Here is a 16,529-nt window from a genome sequence, read left to right as displayed (position 1 = left end):
CAATATCCTATAAATAAAGAAGAAAGCTGAAGCTGTCAAGTGATTTTGTTTAACTTGAATCCATAATGAACGTTTATGGTAGTAGTTGTCAAAAAAAAAAAAAGAAAGAAAAAGAAAGTGGGAGACTCTGTTATCAAGGACTCCTCCAAAGTGCTAAAGAGGATGAAGTCAGTTTAAAGACTAAGGAGAGCCTGATCCAAGCCATGTATCTAAGCAACTTTCAATTACTTGCGATGTATCTGAAAATTAGACAGCGAATTATGATAGAAAGATGACAGAAGAAGAATCGATGTCTTTGAATTGTGGTGTTAGAGAAGAGTCCTGATTATCCCAAGGACAGACAAAAGAATAAACACATCGTGGAGGAAGTACAACCAGCGTGTTCCTCAGAAGCAAAGATGGTGAAACCTCATCTCACACACTGTGGGCATGTGGTCAGGAGAGACCAATTTTTGGAAAAATATATCATTGGAAAAAGGGAAAGGTCAGAGAAAGAGAGGAATATCCACAACAAGATGAATTAACGGAGTGACTGGAACAATGGGCTGGGGATGAGTTAGCATGTGGATCATGCAGAACAGAGCAGAGCTATAATCTATTATTTGTAGGGTTGCTATGAGCGGCCTTGACTTGTTGGCACATAGCAACAGCAGCAGAAGTATGAGTTGGAATCAACTTGACAGTACATGAGAGCAGTGCACAAAAATGTGAAGGAACCCCTGTGGTGCGGTGCTTAAGTGCTCTGTTACCAACTGAAAGTTTGTTGGTTTGAACCCACCGGCTGTTCTGTGGAAGAAAAGATCTGCCTATTTGCTCCAGTAAAAATCACAGCCTTGGAAACCCCAGGGTGGCAAAATTGGAATTGACTTGATGGCAATGTGTTTAGGAGATAGAACTATTCTCTAATGGTGGCTTTTTTTTTTTTTTTTAAATCCAATCATTGTCTTTTTTAAAAATACTAATTTATTTACAAAGTTCTTCCCCTTTTCTTCACCCCCCCAACCATCGAATTGTGCAACCCTCTGATTAACACCCTCCTCGTGCCCACCCATCCTCACTCCTCCACTTCACCCCTCCTCCCCTTGGATCCTCATACTCATTTACAATAATGGTTTTATACAGTATTTGTCCTTGTGGGACTGAGGTAGTTCACTCAGCATAATGCTCTCCAGTCCCTCCCAATTAGGTTGTAATTTACAAAATCATTGCTCCTGCGTGCTTTTTTGGTAAATGCTTTTAGTAATGTGCTCACTCTGTTGTTACTTGACATCAAGTAGGAGCCGATTGACGGCTGACCCTCCAGTGGGCTTTCAGAGGCAGTAAATCATGTGGAGGAGACTGACCATCCTTCTCCCAGGAGCATCTGGTCGACGTGAATTGTGTGCCTTTGGGATGGCAGCACACACAGCTTCTTAGCACTAGGTAACCAGAGCTCTGTATTCAACCATTACCTTTACAAAAGCATTTAGCTAGTTCTTATTTTTTTTAAATGTTATTTTTCAAATTATATCCTAAGAAACACTGGTCAATGATTTGCTTCTTTTATTATATGAGATAGATACAGATTGAAAGGTGGAAAGAGTTATCATCAGTTTAGTGACAATTTTTATTGTCCTATTAAGTGTACATACGGAAATGAAGATTATCCCAAATTCAGGCATAGTAAAATAGAAAGGAAATGAATATTTTAGAATTGAGTCAGTAGAGTGGCAAGTCCATAGATTAAAAATGTTTGTGTGGTCAGACAAATTTGGGAAATATCATGTACTCTTTTATACAAACTGAATAGGTAGATTAATAGAATTCAACCTTGACACACTGTTTGCAGATTTTAAACCATGCCAATATCCCTTTGTTCTGTTAATGACAACTGCTTCTTGACGTATGTATAGAATCCACATAGACACAATTAGAATTTCCATCCTTCTCAACATTATCTAGCAACCTTAACACACATATTTGCTGATTTTAAACCATGCTATATCCCTTTGTTCTGTTAATGACAACTGCTTCTTGGTGTATGTATAGATTCAACATGAACACAATTAGAATTTCCATCCTTCTCAATGTTCTCTATAGTTTCTTGTGATCCACAGTTGAATGACTTTTCATGGCCAATCAACATTCAACACTATGGAAGCAACAGTTAAGAAATCGAACAGTGTATTGTGGGTAAATCTGCTGCCGAAGACCTCTTTACAATGACGAAGAGAAAGTTTAAAGACTAAGGAGCCTCTTCCCAAGCCGTAATAGTTTTTAATTGTTTCATATACATGTGAAAGTTCAACAACGGAGAAGACTACGAATGGATGCCTACGACTTTGCGGTGCTGTTACTGCTGAGAATTGAACTGCCAAAAGAACCAACAAATAGTTGGAGTAGTGCAGGAGGTACAACCAGAGTGCTCCTTAGGAGAAGGAAGATGAGACTTTGTCTCACAGACTTTGGACACATTATGAGGAAGGGTCAGATCCTGGAGAAGGACATCCTAATAGGAAAAGTGGAGCTTCAGCAGAGAAGAAGACCCTCAATGAGATGGGTTGACACAGCAGCTATAACAGTGAATGCAGGCACGGAACAGCTTGTGAGGATGACACAGGACTGAGGATGCATTTGTTCTGTTCAGAGAACAAAAATACATGAACTCAAGGAAGAACCTGAAACTGGCCAGTGTTCTTAGAACCACGGCCAGCACGAGTCAGAACTGATGGGAAGGCACCTAACATCACTGACAAGTTGCATTCTTTTTCTTTTATATATTCTGAGTACATATTAATAGTTAACACATTCCTGGGAAAGCTGGTAGTAAAGAAGATGGACACTGGTTAACTCAAAACTTAAATCACTGGCCTTGGACTTATTGTCTTGTCTAACGTCTTTCTTTGGGTTTCATTTTCAGAAATGCTAGGGTAAGGTAAATATTTTAAATTATTTCCTAAATTGACACAACTCTTAGATTCTGTGATCCTGGGGTGAGAAAACCCGCTTTACTTTACCAGTTCACGCATCTGATGAGGTTGGATATGTGATGGAATGCTTCAATATGGCAGCTTGCTGCTGGCCATGGTTTTAAGAACGGTGGCCAGTTTCAGGTTCTCCCTTGATTCCATGTATTTGCAGAGAGCCTCTGGGTATGGAGACCTCTGAGAAGAGGGGAAGGATCAGAGAGCTTGACGTCTGTAGGATCTGGGAGGAGTTTCCTGCTGTTGACCGCTTTCAGAGATTTTGCTTAGTGGTGGTTATTCATAGGGATTTGTCTGATATTTTAGCTTTGTTTTGTCCTCCAATCTTCCCTCAGATGTTTTTTTCAAGCTCTTGCCTTCTCCTCCAGCAGCTGGAAGTAACTTCTCTGCTGTTAACTCTTGTTGGAAGTTGATATTGCTTCTATCAGGTTAATATTGAACTAGGGGCTCTGGTGGCCTGGTCAGCAGGGAGTTGTACTGTTCACCCCAAGGTAGGGCTTCCCTGGAGGTTGAAATCCATTAGCAGCTGCAAGAGAGAAAGATGAGCATTCTCCCTCCACTCAATAAAGAGTCTTCTGGAAGGTCAGGAATGGCCTGACTCCATTTTGACAGCAACGAAATTTTGAATTATTTTTAAAATGTTCTTTGAATGATGTTGATATAACTTGCTGATTTTTCATATTTTTAAGAAAGATCAGTCATTAGAAAAAGTTCATCAAGCAGAAGCACTGTGTTACCTCCTTAGAGAAATCTCTCTCCATCAAAGTTTGAGTATCTTTTATATAATTTAGGCAGTGCATCGACTGACAAGGTTTTCAGGTCTTAAGAAAAACTGAGGGAACTCTGACGGCACAGAGCAGTAGGGAGCTGTGCAGCTGACCCAAAGGCCATGCCTTCTGGGGTTCAAATCCATCCTCAGCTCTGAGGGTGAATGATGACTCGTAGTTGACCCTTTAGCTGGTTTTCAGAGAATGTGACTCCCCTGGAAGGAGATTGCCCATCTTTCTCCTCAGGAGCAGCTGGTGGGTTTGAACTGCTTGCCTTTGGGTGGGCAGGATAACCCCTTACTCACTAGGCCAGTTGTTTTAATATTCTTTCAGGGATTGTTAGGACCAGGCTGTAAGCACACATAAGGGAAGATCCTTTTAAATAAAGTACCAGCTATTAGTTGAAACCTGTAGGTATGAAAACCTTTTCTCAGTTTTGAGGACTTCCTCTGGCAGACAGCCAGGATATATATCTCCCTGCGACCACCATCTTCCTATGATACTATAGAAACTGATAAACTCCTAAGAGTGACTGCAGTGAAGGTCTTCTCCTCCTTGCTGTTATGTGTCATTGAGTCGATTACCCCTCACAGTGACCTTATGGACTGTGCCCCGTCTTGCACCATCTTGACAATTTCTACCATACGTGAGCTCATTTTTATAGTCACTACGAAGTGACTTTCCATGAAGAATGCAAAAGATCATTGCAAAGGCTGAAGAAGAAGAAAAGACCAAGATGGATGTCAGATGAGACTCTGAATATTGCATTGTAGTTCCAAGAAGCCAAAGCTAAAGGAAGAAACCAAGAAATCAAAGAGCGGAATAGAAAATTTCAAAGGCAGCTCAGGTTGACAAAGCAAGATACTATAATGAAATATGCACAGAGCTGGAGTCAGAAAATCAGAAGGGCTGAACTCGCTCAGCATTTCTTAAGCTGAAGGAGTTGGGGAAGAAAAAAAAAATCAAGCCACAGGTGGCAATACTTAAGGATACTTTGGATAGAATGTTAAATGATCCAGGAAGTATTAAAAGGATATGGAAGGAATACACATTGTCACTGTATCAGAAGGAATTGGCTGACAGAGGAATTTAATAAAATAACATATGAGCAAGAGCTTATGGTGATGAAGAAGGAAGTTCAAGTTGCTCTGAAGGAATTGGCAAAAAAAAAACAAGGCTCCAGGAGTTGACAGCATACCAATTGATTTATTTCAACAAAGAGATGCTGCCCTGGATGTGCTTACTAAGTTGTGCCAAGAAATCTGGAGAACAGTCAGCTGGCCAACTGACTGGAAAAGATTTATTATTTGTTCCCATTCCAAAGAAAGGTGACCCAACAGAGTGGGGAAATTATTGAACAATATCATTGATATCACATGCAAGCAAGATTCTGCTGAAAATTATCCAAAAAGTTTGGAACAATATGTCAACAGTGAACTGTCAGATGTGCAGGCTGCATTTAGAAGAGGTCGTGTTACTAGGGATATTATAGCTAATGTTAGATGGATCTTTGCAGAAAGCAGAGAATACCAGAAGAATGTCTATCTGTGCTTCAATGACTATGCAAAGGCTTTTGACTGTGTGGATCACAGCAAGCTATGGCTGACTCTGAGAAGAATGGGAATCCCAGAACATTTGATTGTGCTAATGTGAAACCTATACTTGGACCAAGAGGCAGTCATCAGAACAGAGCAAGGAGACACTACATGGTTCAAAATCAAGAAGGTGGTCCATCAGTGATGTATTTTGTCTCCATACCTTTTCAGTCTGTATGCAGAACATATCATCTGAGACACTGGGCTTTATGAGGAGGAATGTAGCATCAGGATTGGTGGAAGAGTCACCAACAACCTGCATTATGTGGATGACACAACCTTGCTTGCTGACACTGAGGAGGACCTGAAGTACTTACTGCAGAAGGTCAAGGACTGCAGCCTTCAATATGGATTGAAGCTCAACATCAGGAAAGCAACAATTCACATCACTGGGCCAATTGGCAGCATCAGTATGGATGGTGAAGAGATTGAGATAGTTAACAGTTTTAGTTTACTTGGTTCCACAGTCAATACTCTCAGTAAAAGCCTCCAGGAAATCAGGAGATGAATTGCATTGAGAAAGTCAGCTGTGAGGGACCTCTCAAGAGTACTGAAGAGCAACGACATCAGGCTGGAGACTAAGGTACACCTGATCCAGGCTATAGACTTCACAATTATGTGCTATGCATTAGAGAGTTGGACAGTGAATAGGGATGATAGAAAGTGAATTGATACGTTGAGTTGTGGTGCTGGAGAAGAGTGTTGAATATATCATAGACAGCTAGGAGAACAAATAGGTTTGTCCTGGAGAGGGTGAAGTCAGAATGTTCCCTGGAGTCAAGGATTCTGAAGCTTCAACTGACATACTTTGGGCATATTGCAAGGAGTGACTGGTCCTTGGAGAGGGACATCATGTTTGGGAGAGTGGAGGGGCGGTACAGAAGAGGAAGACCCTTGATGAGATGGATTGATTCTGTGAGTGGAGTGGTGGGAATGAGTGTGTCTGAGACAGCGAGGTTGGCACAGGATAGAAGGGCGTTTAGGGCTTTTGTACATAGGGTCGCTATGAGTTGCAAGCAACTCGATGGCACATAACAACAACAACAACAACAACATGTCAATCCATCTTCTTGAGAGTCTCCCCTTTCCCAAGAATGTGTTTTTCTAAGGACTGTTCCCTTCTGAAAACATGGCCAAAGCCTGAGAAAAGAGATTTACCATCCTAGCCTCTAAAAGGCACCCTGGTTGCAGTTCCTCCAAGACAAACTTGTTTATTCTTTTAGTAACCAATGGGATCTTTAGCACTCTTCACCAACACCACAATTCAAAGACATCAATTCTTTTTCTTTTTTAGTGCATTGATTTGCATATAAACATTAGTTTACCTTGTGTTTCACTCATGCAATTGTTTTTATTTTCATTCCCTTCCCTCCACCCACCAAACTCTCTGGCCCTGTGATTTTCCCTTCTTCCTCCCTCAGTCCCCCTGCCCCCTTCCCTTCCCATACACATCACACTGCTTAGACTTCTGCTTTTACGATAATGGTCTCAATTCTTGTTTGACCATCTGCATTCTTTGACTGATTTTCAGAAGCATTGTTAGCAATTGAAAATACCATGGCTTGCTTCAGGCTCATCTTAGGGTTTTTGTTTTATTTTTAAATGGACATCTTTGCTCTTTAGCACTTTAAAGAGACCCTAGACAGCACATTTGAAGAATTGATGCTTTAGAATTGTGGTGTTGGCTGAAAATCTATTGTAGACTACCAAAAGAACAAGCAAATCTATCTTGGAGGAAGTACTGTCAGGTGCTCCTTTGGAGCAAAGAGGGTGAAACTTTGTCTTATATGCTTTGATGTGGGTTTATTTTGAGGTTTATTGATAGTGTAATTATGTACATGGTAGGTAATGAATTCCATTGACAGAAAACTGTAAATAGTATTTATTGACACAAGAAGAGTGCTATGGATAGTAAGTGGAAGAAGAAATTACTTTTAGGATTAGGAGATTGAGTTGATAATAAAAAAAAAAAAAGTGTTGAGCTGGAAAAACTTCCAGGAAAAATTGTCTCTTGCAGTAGGATTAGAACATACGCTGATGTGTATGTATACACATTGAGCAAATGACATGGGACTTCCTGGCTTTGGAAAGTTCAGTTGTCATGTGTTGAGGGTTTATGGGAAGGACCACAGGATAAGAAACTGTAAGCAGTCTTCAAAGGCTGAGGGGAATCCCTGACGAACAGCCTACAAGAGGTTGAGACTCTCAGGCCTACAACCGCAATATGCTGAAATCTTCCACCAGCTGCGGAACTTGGAAGCATATCCATCCCCAGCTGAACCACGGATGAGGATGTTGCCTGGTGGACACTTTGATTGTAGCCTTGTGATGGATACACCCAAGCTAAACTGGATTTCCTGATTCACAAAATGTGTAATCATTACTGTTAGTTACTTAAAGTAACCAGAGTTCCTGGAAATTTGTTCTATAGCAAGAGATAACCAGGACAGCCTTTGGGATCACAATGCAGATTCATTTTCCTGTTGAGAGAGAGAGAGTCATTTCCTAGATTTCGGCTTTATAAACAATACTACAACGGACATCTTTGAAAATGTCACTGTATGAGCTTTCACTCAGCTTCTCTAGCTCACTTTGCAGGAGTGAAATTTGGGATTGTAGGGTTCTTTTAACAAAGCTTTTTCTCCTCAACCCACAGTTCTATAGCCAGATTTCTTCTAAAGTAAAATAGCACTTCAATTATCTATAAGCAGTATATGAAAATATTCTTTTCCATACATAAATGCAATTAATAGGTGTTAGGATTATTTTTTTACATTTTTTGGCAGTTGGATGGTGTAAAGTAATCATGTTATTTTAATTTGCATTTGATATTGGGGCAAAAAGAAACAAGTTTTCTATATCGGCTGAGAGGTGGGTTCTGAGTTTATGAAAATTGGCACTATCAAGCAGTCAGTATGGTTGTTCACATGTATTGTTGTTGTCGTGTACCATAGAGTTGGAACCGACCGAGAGTTGGAGCTGACCCTCTGGTGGGTCTTCAGAGGCAGTTAATTGTATGGGAGGCGATTGTCCATCCTTCTTCCATGGATGAAGTGGCCTTGAACAGTGTACCTTTGGGATCGCAGCACAGCTTCTTGCCACTAGGCCACCAGAGCTCTGTTCATATGTATAGAGAACCAGGAATTGAGATTCAACCTACGAGAATTTCTTTCTGACACTTTTTAGAGCCTCTTTAACTTCACGATTTCTCAGACTATAGATCACAGGATTTATCATGGGAACCATAATACCGTAGAACACAGAAGCTGCTTTCTCTTGCTCTTGCGTCTCCGTGGTACTGTGATGTAAGTACATATAAGAAAGTGCCCCGTAGAAAATACTGACGGCTGTTAAATGAGACGCACACGTGGAGAAGGCTTTTTTCCTTCCAGATGTAGAAGATATCTTCAGAATGGCAGCCAGGATATAGGCATAGGAAAAAATGATGACCAGCACAGTAAACACCAAATTAAATCCCACAAACACTGCTAGGAGCATGACATTGAAGTAAACATTGGAACATGCAAGGGCAAGAATTGGGGGCTCATCACAGAAAAAGTGGTTAATGGTATGAGATTTGCAAAAGTTCAGTGAGAAAATGAAACTTGTGTTTACAGAGGCATTTAAGAAGCCCATGAAGTACGAACCGACTAAGAGTTGAATGCAGACTCTATGGGACATGACTACTGGATAGTGCAGTGGGTTACAGATGGCCACATAGCGGTCCACTGCCATAGCTGCCAGAATGTAGAGATCACTTGTTGCAAAAGTACCATAGACAAATAGCTGTACCATACAGCCTACAAATGAGATCGATTTTTCTGCTCTTATGAAGTTCTTCAACATCTTGGGTGTAATAGCAGAGGAATAACAGAGATCAACAAAAGCCAGGTGTTGGAGGAAGAAGTACATAGGTGTGTGAAGGCCAGAATCAACCTTGATGAGTAAGATCATCCCAATATTACCCACAAGGCTGATTACATAGATAACTAAAAATACTACAAAGAGGATATGCCAAAATTTATGTTGATTAGCAAATCCCAGGAGAATAAACCCAGTCACTGCAGTGCCATTTTCTTGTTCCATGGTTCGTAAAGGTTAAATATTAGCTGAAAAGTTGCAAAGAAAGAAAGGTAGAGTTAAGATCATTGAGATTCTCCTAATTCCAGTGTTGGAAATGGGATAATATTTGGTTTCTTAGAACAGTCAGAGAACACTTTCTAGGGCATAACTAATTTGGAACTTAAAGGCAGTATTGCATTTAAAATCTGAAAATTTCATTGTCAAGGATTTGATTCTGTAGTTTGACCAAATAGTCATGGATAGTAGCTGTGTTCTCAGCTTGTTGTATTGTGCCCAGGAGGCAGAGCTGACTCCTGTTGACCCTCCAGTGAGTTTTCAGAGGCTGTAAATAGCACAGGAGGAGATTGCCTCTCTTTTCCCTCCAGAGCAGTGGGTGGTTCCAATCAATGGCCTGCCTTTGAGTTACTAGTGCAACTTTTTATCAGTTCTTCATTAAAGCTCCCCAAGTATGTTAATGAAAGAACATTATAAAGTATTTATTTTTATTTACTGTCGTGATTGTTGTGTACTGTTGAGTCGTAACTGACCCATGGCTGACTTCCAGTGGGTTTTCAGAAGCATTTAATCACACTGGAGGAGATGCTTATTTACTGTTGTTGTTGTTGTTGCCCTTAAGTTGACTGTGACTTCACAGTGACCTGATGTACAATAGCCCTAAACTCTGCTCTATCCTGTGTCAATCTTATTGTCTCTGACACACCTACTGCCATTACCCTAGTCACTGAATCAACCCATCCCATTGAGGGTCTTCCTCTCTTCTCTCCACCCACCCAAGCATGATGTCCCTCTCCAAGGACTGATCTTGCTTTGCACCATGTTCAAAGTATGCCAGATGAAGTTTCAGAATCCTTGCCTCCAAGGAGCAGCCTGTTCTCACTCTCTCCAGGATGAACCTATTTGTTCTCCTAGCAATCGATGGTATTCTCAGTACTCTTATCCAACACCACAGCTCAAAGGCACCAACTCTCCTTCTATCATCCTTAGTCATTGTCAAGATTTATGACCTTCTTTTATATATTATAGAGTTAAATAATATACCAAAATACAAATTCTTTCCTCTGAAAGTTTGGAGTGATCCATAGAGCTCCCTTTTATCTTGCTTCTGTTGAACCTGCTTTCCTCATCTTCTGCCTCTTCCCTGCTTTCTAACAGTGTTCTAGCCAGAACAAAACATACTGAAGCAAGGACTCTTACACTGCACCCTGCTGATATGAAAAAAATAATAAAGAACCACCATGAACAAATTTTCTTTTTGTTTGTTAACTGCTTTCAATTGACTCAAAACATGCTCAATATACTATGAAATCTTATGAATTTCAGATCATTTCAAGACACCATATTTGCAGGCTAAATAAGAAAAAAACCCCAAAGGGTTATACAAAGTTATTTGCCAAAATTCAATACCCATTAATGATCAAAAACTGTTATAAAACTATGAATAGATGGAGAATTTTCTCAACACAATAAGGAGTATCTATAAAACCCCTACAGTTGATGGTATGCTTAATGGTTAAAAACAAAAGGCTCTCTAACATAAGGAATGGAGCAAAGATGTTGACTCTCACCACATAATCCTGGAAGCTGAAGCCAATGAAATAAGATAAGAAAATTAGAGACATATTTATCAGAAAGGAAGCAATGAAACTATCCCTATTTACAAATGAAATGATGAGTTAGCTAGGAAAATCCCAAGAAATATTCCCCAAACTTCTAAAACTAATAATCAAGTGCAGAACAGTTACAGAATGAGTCATAAGAAAAACATAAACTATATTTCTGTATTAGAAGTTACGATAGAGAAGCCAGATTGAAAAGACAATGTTATACTAAAGAATGGAAAAATGCTTAGGTATTGATATAACAAAATCTGTTCAGGATTTGTATACTGAGAAATACAAAAAGCTGATGAAAGAAAACAAAAGAGATCCCAAGTTGATGTGATGTGGGAGAAGGATGGACTATCTCCTCCTGTGCAATTTTTGCCTCTAAGAACCTGCCGGACAGTCTGTTAGGGGTTAGTTCCAACTCGAGGGCACACAACAACAAACTAGTTGATATACAGCATTAAGACAATTTGCATAAAAATTTTAATATTTAAATTATGAATAATTTTTTTGAAGTTAATATTGAAAGAGAAGAACAAGAATTACTAATACAATCTTGAACTGAGATATGTGATTTCACCTGGTTTTACAATTAATTATGTAACTAAAGTATTAAGGATTGTGTTACTGGTAGAAGAATAGATATAAAAATGAAACAGAAAGCACAACTCAGAAATACCTTCACATGTATATAGCCATTAACATGTTTATTTTTTTAAAAAAGGAGCTCTGGTGGTCTAGTCTGTAGGAGGCTGTGCTGCTGACCCAAAGGTAGCATTTCTCTGACAGTTCGAATCCACCAGCAGCTCCACAGGAGAAAGGTAGCCAATTTCCTCATTTCCTCCCACAAGATTTACAGACTGAAAATGGCTAGAGGGTTAGCTATGAATTGGGTAAAACTTGATGATAAAGAGGTGTTGGGATTTTTTTTTTTTAAGTTTTGTAAAGGAGTAGAAACTCTTCGCTGAATTCAATAAATCAAGTAAGGAAAATCGTAAGCTAAAAAAAAAAAAAACCATACAATCAACTTCACATCTCTTCCAATTTAGCTTAACAAGGGTCACTTTTGAGGCTTGCCTATTCCTCTGCATTACGGTCTCTGACAGGCGTGCTAGCCCATGGCTTCCGTCACGGTGCCGCTCCGTCTCATTCAGGACTAGACTTTCTATTGCTTCTCTCTACCTTTCCCAGCATGTCCTTCTTCCTCCTGATAACATGCTCAAAGCATGTCCGAAGAAATGTCACCATCTTTATTAACCTCTAAGGAGTTTCCTGTTAGTAATTCCTCCAAGACAAATTTATCTATTTTTTTGGCAGTAGATTGATCATGGGTTTGTAGGTTAAATGTGAAATTTTAAATATTTAAGGCACTGTAGCTTTTATTTGATGATATCACCACCAGAGAGTTCTAGAGGGTGGCGAAGGATAAGCTATGTCTTGGGTGTAGAAGTCTTAGATCTGAGAGCAAAAGCACAATCCACAAAAGAAAAAAAAATCTGTATACTAAACCTCACAATAAAACAGTCACAGCATTCCTTTTGATCTGTGAAAGACCCTCTACTAAGGAAGAAAGGAGTGAAAGAAAATAAATTTGTAAGTCACATATTTGACAAAGGATTCATATGCAGATTCTATGAAGAGCACTTAAAACACAACATTAAGTTTAGAAAGTAGATTAAAGAAATAGACAAATGTTTCATCAAAGAAGCATGTTTGATATCAAATGAACACATGAAAAAGTATTCAACGTCAGCAAAGAAATGAAAATTAGGAACATGATGGGATATTATTGCAAACCTGTCAGAATGAATAAAACAAACAAGAAAATAAAAATCAGTGTTGGTGAGTACACAGGGATGTGGACTCTCTCATATATTGTTGGCTGGGGTTTCAAATGGTACTGTCATCTGAAAAAATAGGATCTGTCTTGATACTTTTTCAATCTGTTGGTGAATCAGATCATTCGGGAAGCTGGTCTTTATGAGGTGGAATGTCTTATCAGGATTGGAGGAAGTCTCATCAACAATCTAAGTGACCCAACCCTGCTTGCTGAAACTGAGGAGGACCTGAAGCACTTGCTGCAGAAGGTCAAGGACTGTACTCTTCAATAGGGGTTGATGCTCAAAGAAAACAAAGTTTTTCACCACCGGGCCTATTGACAGCATCATGATAAATGGAGAAGAGATTGAGGCTGTTAACAATTACAACTTACTTGTCTCTGCAATGAACACTCTTGACACCACTAGTCAGGAAATCAAAAGATGAATTGCACTGGGAAAATCTGCTGTCAGGGACCTCTCCAGAATACCGAAAAGCAATAATGTCAGTCTAAAGACTAAGGTGAACCTTATCCAGGCCATAGTTTTCACAATTACTTGCTATGCATCATAGAGCTGGACAATGACTAAGGATGACAGAAGAAGAATCAATGCCTTTTGAGTTGTGGTGCTGGAGAAGAGTCTTGTACATACCACGAACTGCCAGGAAAACAAATGGGCCTATCTTGGAGAGGGTGAAACCAATTTCTCCTTGGAAGTTAGGACTGTGAAACTCCATCTCACATACTTTGGACATATGGCTAGGAAGGACCAATCCTTGGAGAAAGACATCATGTTTGGAAGGGTAGAGAGCCAGCACAAGAGAGGAAGACCCTAGATGAGATGGATTGACAAAGTGACTGGGGTAACTGGGGTAGGTGTGTCACAGTAGGTGAGACTGGCTTAAGATAAGGTAAGCTTTATAGGGTTGCTGTGAGTCTTAGTGACATGAAAGCATATAACAACAACATCTACAACAACCCAATTATTGTACTCTTGGGCAATTATGTTCACACAAAGCTTATATTTGCATGAAAACCTTTGTGTAACTTTTCTTAGTATATATTTTACATTTGGAATAGCCTAAAACAAAAAAATAACTAAAATGCCCTAGAGTTGGTGAAATTGAAACCCTGTGCTACTGCCATGCTGTGGGATGCTACTTGGCAATAAAGAGGAAAAACTACAGGTCTGCACAACAACTTGAGTGGAGCTCAAACACATTAAGGTTCAAATCACTCACTGTACAATTCCATTTGTACCGTGTTAGTGGAAATGACAACTGTAGCAAATAGGCCACTGCCAGTGTTAGGTAGAAGGGTGAATGCGACTCCAAAGGGTAGCACCAGGGACATCTTGATTGTGATCGTTGTTACACAAATTCACACATGGGATAAAACATCAGAAAACTGCAAGCCTTCATTCTACTGATAGTAAATTCCTGATCTTGATGTCCTTGCATTATCACTTAAAGGATGACATTTGGGAGAAGACATGGGACCTCTCCTCCTTTTACAACTTCTTGAAAATGTGTAGTTGTTGGGTTGTTTTTATTTATTTTTTAAGTAGTTTTTTGTTTAAATCAGAAGGGGAGGATAAAGTAAAGCCTACTTTGCAGTGATGTAAGACGAGATGGATTGAACCAGGGTGACGAGGGTAGGTTTGCCAGAGATAATGAAATGGACTCAAAATAGAGTAAGATTCAGAGCTGTTGCCTCTATGAGGTACTTGTGACAGCACATAAAAACAGCAACAAGGTTTCAGAGAGAGACATATATAAATTTTCCAACCTGAGTATCCACAAATGGCCACAATAATACATGCAAACAGTACATTCTCACTGTACAATAATGACTGATTCATTCAATCACTCAAAGACTCATTCATTCACATTCGTTCCTAGCTGATACTCAACCCAACCTCATTGTCTTATTTCATTTTCTGTGCTTCACCAACAAGGAAAAGATTTGTCTGGGTCTTCAGGTAAAACATACTACAACACGATTTCTAACTTTGCCATTTCATGTACCAACTTCAATGGCTCCAACTGATTATGAAAAGTGGGATTTTAAAAAAGAATTGATTTACTTACACTGGATTTTCTTTGTACGTCTAGTGAAGGCTAATTGCCCACCAATGTCTATCTTGGATATTCTTCCCAATTAGAGTGTTTATAGCTGGGACTAAGGGATCACTGATGTTCCTTTGAGAATATGAGGTAAAATTTGGGGAAAACGACACTCATTAATTATTATTATTATTTTGCCGAAGAGAGGTAAGCTCTCCAGAGGAAATAAATTTTATTCTGAAATATTGCTTTACGGACTTCTTCCTTTCCTTTTTGGAACTTTTTATATCCATGAACTTATTTTTACCCTCCTTTCCTTTCTGCTTTTGAATCTTCTCCCCATAAACACAACGCAGATTAAAAAGAACAGCATCATCCAGTGAAAGCCTACATTGGTCCTCCTTCCTTCTCTCCCTTGATTCTCTATTCCCAGATGTTCTCCTGGAGGTCACTCACTGTGGCCAGCTCTTTTTATCCTTCTGAAGGTCAATTTGACATTTGAAAACATTGATATTTTTATTCTTCCCCTTCACATGACAGTATATTATTCACATTTTTCCAAACCTTGTATTTTTAGCTTAGTACACCAGGTTGCTCTGTTCATAGCAAAGAGGGCAGACAGAAAAACTTCATTACTTTTAATGGTATATCATATTTTGTTGAATATCTCTGTTCCTTAATTGTTTCATAAGGTTCCCTTCAATGTTAGAAGTTTAGATTGGTTCCAGTATTTTGCTAACATAAACGATGTTATTGTAAATCTTAAATTATAAAGGGGCTCTGGTGGTCTAGTGGGAAGAAACTTTGCTGCAATCCCAAAGGCACAAGTTTCAAATCCAGCTGCTCTGTGGGAGAAGGTTGGGTAACTCTCCTCCTGTGCGATTAACCACCCTGAAAATTTGCTGGTGGGTCATGGCACACAACAAAACAACATCATAAGACTTAATGTACAAAGTGTGAGTATATCTCTAAGATTAAAGGATATTCAGGAGAAGCATGTGTAAGTCAAAGAATATGAAACATATTATATTTTTATAGATATTATACAGAGTCAATACAGAAGGAATGCAGTTGAAATCCACCAGTTGTTTCACCAGAGAACGATGGGAAATCTCTTCCTGTACGGTTTACTGCCTCTGAAAACCTGCTGGAGGGTCAGCCATGGGTTGATCCCAACTAGATGGTACACAACAACACACAGCAACAACAACTGTCCAAAAGAGGCTCTATGAATTGGCATCATTCCTAGCACCTCAAAAGTATGTTTTTCTCCAATACTATACTATATACTACTTTTAATGTGGATCATATCTTACTAGGATAAAAAAAAATTGTTGTTGTGTGCTGTTGAGTCAGAAGTGACCCATAACTCACCCTCCAGCAGATTCTTAGAAGCAGTTAATTGTACAGGAGGAGATTGCAGCCCATCTTCTTACACCACTAGACCACCACTGCTTCTAAAAAAAAAAAAGGATACTATTTTTATTTTCTTTGTCTCCTATGAACAAGATTGAATATTTTTTAACATATATAAGGGTCAAGGACTGCAGCCTTCAATATGGATTGAGGCTCAATGTCAAGAAGACAAAGATTCTCACCACTGGACCAATTGGCAGCATCAGGATGGATGGT

At 39.3% G+C, this 16,529-nt stretch overlaps 1 pseudogene; it reads right to left on the bottom strand.

The window, feature by feature from the left end:
* Positions 1–3,038: 3,038 nt before the first annotated feature.
* On the bottom strand, positions 3,039–9,411 carry LOC102860472 (annotated as a pseudogene).
* Between the last annotated feature and the right edge of the window lie 7,118 nt (positions 9,412–16,529).

Source organism: Elephantulus edwardii, unplaced genomic scaffold, assembly GCF_000299155.1.
Source record: "Elephantulus edwardii isolate Elephantulus edwardi_28Jun2011 unplaced genomic scaffold, EleEdw1.0 scaffold00284, whole genome shotgun sequence".
NCBI classification, from domain to species: Eukaryota; Metazoa; Chordata; class Mammalia; order Macroscelidea; family Macroscelididae; genus Elephantulus; species Elephantulus edwardii.
Note: the sequence above shows the minus strand (reverse complement) of the source record. Positions and strands in the feature narration are given on the sequence as shown.